The sequence below is a fragment of the Trichosurus vulpecula genome, chromosome 3, assembly GCF_011100635.1.
Source record: "Trichosurus vulpecula isolate mTriVul1 chromosome 3, mTriVul1.pri, whole genome shotgun sequence".
NCBI classification, from domain to species: domain Eukaryota; kingdom Metazoa; phylum Chordata; class Mammalia; order Diprotodontia; family Phalangeridae; genus Trichosurus; species Trichosurus vulpecula.
This window is the reverse complement of record NC_050575.1, coordinates 396,999,065-397,008,634: the sequence shown is the minus strand read 5'-3', so window position 1 is coordinate 397,008,634 and position 9,570 is coordinate 396,999,065.

Genomic DNA, 9,570 nt, shown 5'->3' with positions numbered 1-9,570 from the left:
GGAATTGGGGAAATGGAGAGAGAGCTGGACTGAGCAAGTAGACCAGTAAGGACCAGCTCCAAAGCTGAGTTTGACCTGTTCTGTGCGTTGGCATTGCCTACCTGGAAAAGTCTGCTCCAAGGGCATCACTGTAGGAAAGTCTGCGCATGTGCGTGTGTGTGTATCTTGGTTCTTGCCCTCTCACAAAAAGTTTCCGACTCTGGTTTCAGGCATGGGCTTGTTCAGTCCCAGGGGAGCCTGACCCCAAAGAGAGGGTGTCAGGCCTTTTCTCTCTGGCTCATATGCTCCCCACCCCGGAATCCTGGGAAAAATATCATCAGGCTTAGGTTTGACTCATATCTAGGGTAAGACCCCTAAGTGCATATTGACAAGTATTGATGATAACATAATATAATTATACTCTCCTGGGTGGTAGGAAGGACTTCCAGGAGACCTGAAGGACCACTAGACAGATATTTCACATTCACCTCATATCCGTATTATCTCAGACCTTTATCCTCTGGTTAGTCAGGCAAGCATGGCTCATCTCTCTGTCAGAGGGCCTCTCCTCTCCAAAGAGTATAGTTACAGAAAACACACTACACTAGACAACTGGCACTTAAATGATTCTGATGTCTCGATCCCAAGCCACCATGGCTAGAAGCATCTATCTCAGAAATGCCTTGTGCTAAGGTAAAGAAACACAAAACAGAAGATGCTATAGACATTCGAGATCCACTCAAATGCTCACTTAGGCAAGCCTTTTACTCACTGCCATGTGCATATATAGCTTTCATAGTTACTCCCGGGGAAAAGGGAGAGGGAGCAAGATCCATTCCCCCTCCCACCTTACTGGAAACCCCAGAGAGTTGAGTCCCAGGCAACAGGCTTAGTGATGGAGGGAAGAGAGAAGGGCAAAGACTGCATCCTCACCTTTTAAACCTGCTGAGTTCGGGGAACTTCCTGGCTTGGCTGCACATGTTCTTACACAGCTTCCCCCAACCCCCTCATGGGGACCAAGGAATCAACTAGGAGCCTCTTGTCATGCATGCTTTTTAGCAAAGGATACGAGCACATGTGTCACTGAAGATGGCTCAAATATATTACCACTGTTATACTGACTTAGGAGTGTAGTGAGAAAAGCACCTTCCATAAAGCACTGTATAATTATGAGATAGATAGATAGGTATGTGATATATGTGTGTATGTATATACATGTATGCATGTATGTGTGTATATACATGCACATGTGTTTTATACACACATATGTGTATATGTGTGTATACATACATATATACATGTATATATATGTATATATATGGAATGGATGCTCTTCTTCCAGTCAATCAGTCAGCCAACAAGCATTTATTGATGTTTATTATTTGCCTGGCACTGGTCTAAAGTGCTGGGAATACAAATACAAGCAGAAGGAAAGCCCCTTCCTGCAAGCTTAAGGAGTTTGCATTCTAATGGGAGAACCCAAACAATAAAAGAAAGCTCTGAGTGGGAGTGGGAAGACACCCCCCCCCACCCCCAGGGAGGAGATAGAGAAAGTTCTGAGGTCAGCTGGGAGAATCCTAGAATTCTCAGTTTCCTTCCAGCTTTTTCTGGATGTCTCTGCGAGTATTTCCTCCATGATCAGCGTTCTTGCCTTCTTCCGATTATTTTATACTCATCTGTATATGCAAAGGTAACGAGGGATTTGGTACATGCCTAGATGACCTAAGATGGCATCATTGTGCCAACCCCCCATGATACAAAGTCCTTGAAAGACTGGTTTTCCTGTTGTGCTTATATATTTAATATCTAACACAATGCCTTACTGACACTTTTAACAAATACTTATTGAATGAATGAATCTCCGTGTAGAAGGGGAGAGAGGGGGATGAGGGTAGCTCTTCCTGGCCCCCCCTTCTGACCCCAGACCTCCCATTGTGAGGACCAAAGAATCGCCCACATGCCCTTTCAGAGACTCAAAGACCATTGGTATGGGACTTTCTCCTCCTTGATGGAGATCAATGCCCTGTGCCTGTGTGAGGAGTGGGGCAGAGTTGATAGGAGCAGAGAGAGAAGAGATTCAGACTCTTTGCACTTCTTCAGGCTCTTTAGGCTCTGCGGTCACTTTCGGGTTTCCAGCTTTGAGAGAGAAGATGGATGATGCCCACCCCACTTCAGTTTGCTGAAGAGAAAATAAAAGTGGGAAGAAGCCAACATGAGAGGTAGCAGTCTCTCCATATCTCTATCCCTTTTAATCATTTTCAGTTGTGTCTGACTCTTCATGACCCCATCTGGGGTTTTCTTGGCAAAGATACTGGAGTGGTTTGCCATGTCCTTCTCCAGCTTATTTTACAGATGAGGAAACTGAGGTAAATAGGGTTAAGTGACTTGCCCAGGGTCACACAGCTAGGAAGTGTCTGAGGCCATATTTGAACTCAAGTCTTCCTGACTCCAGGCCTGGCTCTCTATCTATTAAGCCATCTAGAGACTTCAGGGCATTTTCCCTTTGGGTGAGATCTGGGGCTGTCTCTCTTGGTTGAACTGAGTTACTTCACTACCAAGGGGAGAACTCTTTTACTTTGTATTGTCTGGTGTATATTCTCCTCAGTATACTTTCTCTGATTTCTTTTTTGTTATCAACTTGGATGAATGAGTATCTTTGCTACTTACTATGTGTGTTCACTGTAGAACTGATATTTAGAGAGAAGGGAGTCAATCCTTGGTTATAAAGCTTGGGGTTCTCCTTTCCCCGTTAATGAATAGTGATCAGAGGTTTAACTTGAATCTGAAAACTATATCCCCTAGACCAAGGTTGGGGAACCCATGGCCTTGAGGCCACATGTGGCCTTCTAGGTCCTTAGATTAGGCCTTTTGACTGAGTCCAAGTTTTACAGAACAAATACTTTTATTAAGGGGATTTATTCTGTGAAGTTTGGATTCAGTCAAAGAGCTGCACTTGAGGACCTACAGGCCTTGAGGCTGCAGGTTCCCCACCCCTGCTCTAGAGTAACAATTTCTAAGGGACCAGACAGATATAACTCTAGCCTCTTATCCCCTCTCTCTGAGGAGAGCAGAGTAGTCAAGCTTCTGACTCCAACCTCCTGATTCCCCCCTTGGCAGGAATTAAAGTCTTCCCTGGAAAAGTGTGGGGGAAGAAGAGGCTAGAGATGTCTGTTCTGCCCTCCTCAAGCCACACAGCAACACTCCCATGCCATATGTGGGGAGACAGCCTCATTACATAAGCAAGACATCAGAGAATATGCCACACTGAGATCCATGGGAAATGTTCCAATCCAACCCCACTCACTGATACTCAAGGAGGCTGAAAAGACTTTAAGTTTTGGCCATTCAGACATCATAAAGGCAGGAATATGGTTAACTAGAAGGAAGGAAAAAATCCTCACCCCTGGGCTTGATTTTATCTCTGAGACTTTCTCCCACCCTTATCTACTCATCTGCCTGAGAGAGTGAGAGAGGTTTTTGAACTGAGAAACTTAATTCTGAATCCCAGATCCCTTGGTAGTTCATTGGGAGAGACTTGACTTTGGTGGGGTCCAGCTATCAAAGATTAAAAGTGAGAGGCATAAGGAATGGCCATCCCAAGGTAGAATGAAATCTCTAGCTCAAGAGAGACCAAACCCTGGGGATGAGAAAGTTGAAGTTAAAAAATGGAATGAATCCTGAGGGAGTTCTCTGGATAGGTATCTCTGTGACTCTGTGTTCTAAAGATCTTGGCACCTGGGGCATGGAAATGAAAAGCCTGATCTTGCTGAGTCTGAAAGGAACAGACAGACTCAAAGGAAAATAAGATTTTTTCCCCAGGGAAGGACTTTTGCTGATCCAGGGATGAATGTATGAAAGGTTAGAAAGTCTTAGGACTTTAAATTGAAAGAGTACGGCAGAGCCCCTTCTTCTCACAAGGAAGAGATAGCACTCCAGCTAAGAACTCCAACTGAAGCCAGAGACAAGAAGATGACAGAAATTCCACCGTTGCATGCCCAGTGGAACTGTACCTGACAGCAGCCAGCAGAGACTACAAATGCAATTAAGACTACACCTAGACAATGTACTGGGTAGAAACCAGCAAGGAGCATGTTCAATAGGAGCAGTGCACTAACATAACCAGAAGACATTACCTATTGATGGCCTTATAGCACTGGGGGCATCAGTCCTTTGTCCCTTGTGTCCTATGTTGCCTAGGACTGGGTCTCTCAGTCTGTGTTCCCTATATTGCACCTACTCTTCTCACTGATAATATGCATATTGATGAGAGAAGCATGCTCCAGACTTCCTGGAAGAAAGATTTTATGGCTATTTTTCTTACTATGCTATTTCATTAAATGTCTTTGCTTTTAACTTGTTTCTTCTAGCTGACTAATAAAAGTAAACCTATTGGTGGGGGCTCATGAACTATGGTTTTGAGTGGACAAGGACCAATAAAGTATCTTGAACTAGAGAAAGTTTCTTCTGGGAAGTCCATTTTGTGAGTTGTGAGTACTCCCAGGTCCTATACACATGATACATTGTAAAGTAAAAATCTAGGGATTTCTGGACATCTGACAGTTTGTATTATCTGTGCCTCTGCCTCACTCCATTTGTGCAGATAATGGAGAGCTGGAAGAATTCACCATGTGGGTTACCTAACTTCCCCATGTTCATGATATCTGCCTCCCAACTGCCCATGGCACTTGCCAAGAGGTAACCTGTGGATGGTATTACATTCTGCTTGACTCTTTATTCATTAGACATAATTTATAATTCTTTTCTATGTGCTAACTCAGTGTCCTGAAGCCTTGTCCTCAGGGGACCTATGTCTTCCACTTCTTTTGTCCCCCCATAGCCAGGGCTGGGTATGTACTGTGTTTGATAAGTACAGTAATTTGTTCACTTTAATTGGACTGAATATTTGGAAACCAGCCAACAGTAGATAGTAGATATACCTAGTAGATGGCCACGTCTAGGTCTGTGGCCCCTGCCAAAGGCAGAGAAACTTCTAAGGCACAAAGCAGCAGGAGAAGCAAACTCCTACCGTGTGGGAAATAGGCCTGCTGTGCCTGCCTTCATTAACCCACCAAGGCCAGAATTCCTAGAATCTGTTCCCTTCTTTGTTTACTTTGCAATCACTTCTAATGAGCATGACTCAGTTTTCTTTCCATCAGCTCAGTTTCAGATGTATTAGAATGAACCCTCCCATTATGGCCAACCTGTGTCCTTGGTGTTGGTTTTTCCACAAAGATTGGAATCCTTCTGGCTTTGAGGGTGAGTTCAACTAAAGATCCTCAAAGTTCTGGAGGTGTGAGCCTCTGCCCCAATGGCTTCCATCCTGGAACATCCCGGGGAATCGATTTCAGACATAATACGTATTTAGGGCCAACTATGGGCTCAACCCTGTGCCGGACCCTGGAGGCAGTGAAGGAGTATGCCATATGGTCCCTGCCTTCTAGGACCTTCTTACATTTGGGGAGCCCTAGGGGACAATAACTGAGCAGTACCAGAGAGCATGTGATGAATGTCTGGAATGTGTACTGCAGACTCTTGGTGCTGTTGGTGCTCAATGGAGGGAGAGAGATGAGTGTGGACTGGTATAGTCTGGGAAGGATTCATGGAAGGGGTAGGTTAGAAATGGACTTTGAGTTGATTGACAAGGATAGCAGCTTGGGATCCAGCCAGGGGTATGCTAGAGCCAGCTTGAACCAGCTCACAAGAGCTGGTTGTTAAATTTTCACTGTGAGCATTTGGCAAATGCTACAAGTCAGGGCTTCATTTATTGTTTTATTGGTTGTCTAGACTTAAGAAAGTCTTTTTTTTCAGTATTTCACAGATTAATTTTATTAATTTAAGCACAAAGTTAATGAAAAAAATCCTGTACACAATTATAGACACAACTTTTTTAATACAATAAGATCCAAAAAAGGGGGAAAAATGTTTCCCCTCAGTCTGTATAATGATTACAAAAAAATGAAAAAAAAAGGCAAGATTAAAAAAAATCTGCCTTTTCTTCAAGCAAAAAATAAAAAAATCTAATATGGTTGTTAATTAAACAATTTGTGAAATCCACAAATGCCTAATTCTGGTAGCAACATTATGAATCCTCAGTAAGTGGTTGGAGATGCTCTTTAACTTCCCTGGTAGCCGGTGCTTTTTTCAAGCAGTTATCAGAGGAGATGAGACATCAAAAGAGTGATTCGAGTGAAAGAATAAGAAATAGGCCAAGAAAAGAGGTTTCCTGATAAGCTGAGCACTTCAGGTAGAGAAATATGAGAGCCCCTCCTTCCCAGACGTATACGTCTACCCACAATGTAGATGGAAAGAAATATCAGCTTCTTGGTGATGCCAACTTTGGTGTGTCCATTCAAGAAAGTCTTTTTTTTTTTTTGGAGGGGGAAAGGCAAGGCAGTTGGGGTTGTGACTTGCCTAAGGTCACACAGCTAGTAAATGTTAAGCGTCTGAAGCCTGATTTGAGATCAGGTCCTCTTAACTTCAGGGCCAATGCTCCCTTCACTGTACTATCTAGCTCCCCCAAGAAAGTTTTGAGTGTGTTGTGCATACATTTCCCCCCAAAAGAACTGGCTGTTAAATATTTACCAGCATACAGCATTCTACAGCCCTGGGGATAGGAAAAGAGAAATGCCATTCCAGAGCATGCTGAGCTCTATCTTCCATCTCCCTCATCACCAGGCTGTCTCCAGAGCTCCAGGCCAGATGACCTAGACAACACAGGCCTCTTGTGGTCACTACAGACTTTACCACTTTTCCCCTACCCACCCACCACTTTCTATTTCTTGCTGATTTTTTAAAAAATATATATTTATTTATTTTTAGTTTAGAATATTCAGTTCCACAAGCTTTTGAGTTTTACATTTTCTCCTCCTCCCTCCCCTCACCCTCCCCAAGATGGTGTGTAATCTGATATAGGCTCTACAAATACATTCATATTAACCATATTATCACATTAGTCATGTTATGAAGAAGAATTATAACCAATGGAATGAATCATGAGAAAGAAGAAACAAAACAAAAAGGAAAGAAGCAAATAGTGTGCTTCAATCTGCATTCAGACTCCACGATTCTTTCTCTGGATGTGGATTCTTGCTCATTGTTTAAATGCATGGGAGAAAACGGTATAGAAGAGGACACAGTTTTTGTGACCAATTTTGTTATTGTTTTTTGTCCTTCCTTTTCAAAGAGGACCAATGACATCATAGGTGATGTCTTGACTCGTGGGTGAATTGGATTGAAGTGAGGCAGAGGTGTGCAAAGTCATCGGCCTTACTCTTCCAGAATCATCAAAGTCCAATGGCAGGACAAAAGTCAAGACGACCGGCAATAGCCAGGATGCTTCAATGTCTAACCAAGCTCTGATCACTCCACAAAGCCTGTGTCAGCCACCTTCATTGTTCTCATCTGCCCATTCTGCAAGGGAAAGTCTTCAAATGTGTGGGGTAGACATCCCCCTAACTCACTGATGGGTTTGAGGCTGCCAGTTACCCTCAACCTGGTTTAGCCCGCCTATCGAGAGGGTTTGCCAGGATGTGGCTGCTGCACGTGCTGCAGCTTCTTGGAGCTCCAGGGGAGAGCTGAGTGCCAGATGGACACCAAAGGTGGATGAGTGGCCCTGAAAAAAAGCCTGACACCAGATGTGCCAGTGTGAACACCCCATACACTCCACCACTTTGTTAGATTCAATACAAATATACTTTTAAAAACACAGACTCTAAGAGTTCACAGTTTATTATGAAACCATTTTTGCTCTTTCCTATTGAAATACTTGTGTCTGTTAACGATTTTTAAGTTTGCAATAAGAGGGATTTTTTTTAACTTTGAAGGGAAACAAATGGTGACACAAGGAAGATATGAAAATGTATGGGGGTGCACATTTTCCCAAATCCTCGTTTCTTCTTTCTTTGCCATTGGAGAAACTCTGATCCACAATTCTTTCCACTAGTCTGGGGACAGAAAGGCAGGGCAGGGGAGAGCTCTTGGTGGGGAAAGATGCCCCCCCGGTACTTTTTACTTCTGGCTCCTGACCGATCCTGAGTGGCTACATGAAAAGGCAGAATTGGGACAGAACAGAGAACTTTTTTTTTACCTTTTCTTTTTTTTTTTTAAATTAGATTTTCTATTTTTAGTTTACAACACTTAGTTCTACATGTTCTTGAGTTTCAAATTTTCTTCCCTTCCCTCTCCTGCCCCCTTCCCCCAAAACGGCATGCAGTCTAATATAGATTCTACAAAAACCTTCACATTAAACTTATTTACACAGTAGTCAAGTTGCAAAGAAGGATTATGACCAATGGAATGAATCATGAGAGAGAAGAAACAAAACCAAAAGAGAAGAGGAAAAAAAAGAGAGTAAATATTTTGCCTCAGTCTGCATTTAGACTCCACAGTTCTTTCTCTGGACGTAGTTAGCTCTCTCCATCATGAGTCCTTTGGAGCTGTCTTTGAACCTTGTACTGCTGAGGAGAGCCAAGTCTATTAAAGTTAGTCATCACGGAATCAATATGTCTGTGTACATTGTGTACAATGTTCTCCTGGTTCTGCTCCTCTCACTCAACATCATATCATGTAGGTTTTTTCAGGTTACTATGAAGTCTGTATCTTCCCCATTTCTTATAGCACAATAGTATTCCATTACATTCATATACCACAACTTGTTCAGCCATTCCCCAGTTGATGGGCATCCCCTTGATGTTTGCTACCACTAAAAGAGCTGCTATAAATATTTTTGTACATACAAGTCCCTTTCCCACTTGTGTGATCTCTTTGGGATATAGCCCTAGGAGTGGTATTGCTGGGTCAAAGGGTATGCACATTTTTATAGTCCTTTGGGCATAGTCCTAAATTGCTCTCCAAAATGGCTGGATCAGTTCACAACTCCACCAACAATGTATTAATGTTCCAATTTTCCCACATCCTCTCCAGGATTTATCATTTTCCTGTTTTGTCATGTTAGCCAATCTGACAGGAGAGATGTGGTACCTAAGAGTTGTTTTGATTTGCATTTCTCTAATCAGTAGTGATTTCAAGCATTTTTTCATATGCCTATAGATATCTTCAATTTATTCCTCTGAAAATTGCCTGTTCATATCCTTTGACCATTTCTCAATTGGGGAATGGCTTTTATTCCTATAAATTTGGCTCAAGAACAGAGAACTTTTAAGAAAGCACCAAGGTCCTGGAGCAGACGCATGATCAAGGCTTTGGTGTGAGACTACAGATCAGCAACAGGCAAAGACTGAGAAGGACCAGACTGAATGGACAACCATTGAGAGACCTCAGCCATGGGGGATAGCAGACTCAGAAACTGGTCCCAATCTAGTGCATCTTTCCTGTTTTTGCGAATTTTTTGCTGGGTTCCAGACACATACTTTCCTTATTCTTTCCCCCAACTATTGGCTGGGAGGAGCGTTGGGGAAGATAATTGAGTAAACCAATTTAATTATAATTTTGTTATGCAAAAGCTCTTTTGCAGTTCTTTACTATGTTTTAATGAATTATGTAGCTAGGTGGCTCAGTGGATAGAGCACCAGGCCTGGAGTCAGGAAGACCCAAGTTAAAATTTGGGCTCTGACACTTCCAAGCTGTGTGACC